General features: G+C 64.4%; 1 protein-coding gene across 1 annotated transcript in view; it reads left to right on the top strand.

Moving 5' to 3' along the window:
• The window catches only part of cyc33 (guanylyl and adenylyl cyclase family member), a gene marked incomplete at both ends in the record, with an annotated part of 50,007 nt that overhangs the window by 8,864 nt on the left and 40,249 nt on the right, over positions 1-894 (top strand). The window lies entirely within an intron of this gene.

Here is an 894-nt window from a genome sequence, read left to right as displayed (position 1 = left end):
GTGCTTATTAGTATGTTTCTGCATTTTGTGCGCAGCTGCTCATGTTGTTTTGCCGTGCAAAGTCTGTGCTCGTTGCGTCCCCTGCTAGCTGATTAACAGCGTGTGTGTGTGTGTATTTCCCCGCCCACCTCCCGCCCGATCCCCCCGCCGGTCTGAGCGAGCCTGGGCGAGGACTTACGTCAGCGTCTCGCCGTCGGCCGCCTCGCCGTCGGCCGCCTCGCTGTCGGCCGCCTCGCCGTCGGCCGCCTCGCCATCGGCCGCCTCGCCATCGGCCGCCTCGCCATCGGCCGCCTCGCCGTCGGCTGCCTCGCCGTCGGCCGCCTCGCCGTCGGCCGCCTCGCCGTCGGCGTCTTGCCGTCGGCGTCTTGCCGTCGGCGCCTTGCCGTCGGCGTCTCGCCGTCGGCGTCTTGCCGTCGGCGCCTTGCCGTCGGCGTCTTGCCGTCGGCGTCTTGCCGTCGGCGCCTTGCCGTCGGCGTCTTGCCGTCGGCTTCTTGCCGTCGGCTTCTTGCCGTCGGCGCCTTGCCGTCGGCGCCTTGCCGTCGGCGTCTCGCCGTCGGCGTCTCGCCGTCGGCGTCTTGCCGTCGGCGTCTCGAGCGTGTAGGGAGTACGGCATGGAGGTCTTTCCCCGTATGTTCACTGCGTGGGTGCCACTTTGTGTCCGTTCGTGATTTAGTGATGTCGTACATACGTTCGGAGCAAAGTTTCTTGCTGTGGGTGTTTCGTGGCGCGGTGTTTTTCTCCTGTCGTGCCGGCAAGCAGCAACAGCGACAACGACAGCAAAAGCACAAAGGCAGCAAACTGCAAAGATAAGGTCAGCAAACTCAGATAGGAGCTGGAAAGCCGGCCGATGGTTATTGTTGCGGTGTTCAGTGGCTTGTATTAGTGCGCAATGTA

Source organism: Volvox carteri (genome assembly GCF_000143455.1).
Source record: "Volvox carteri f. nagariensis unplaced genomic scaffold VOLCAscaffold_78, whole genome shotgun sequence".
Classification (NCBI taxonomy): domain Eukaryota; kingdom Viridiplantae; phylum Chlorophyta; class Chlorophyceae; order Chlamydomonadales; family Volvocaceae; genus Volvox; species Volvox carteri.
Note: the sequence above shows the minus strand (reverse complement) of the source record. Positions and strands in the feature narration are given on the sequence as shown.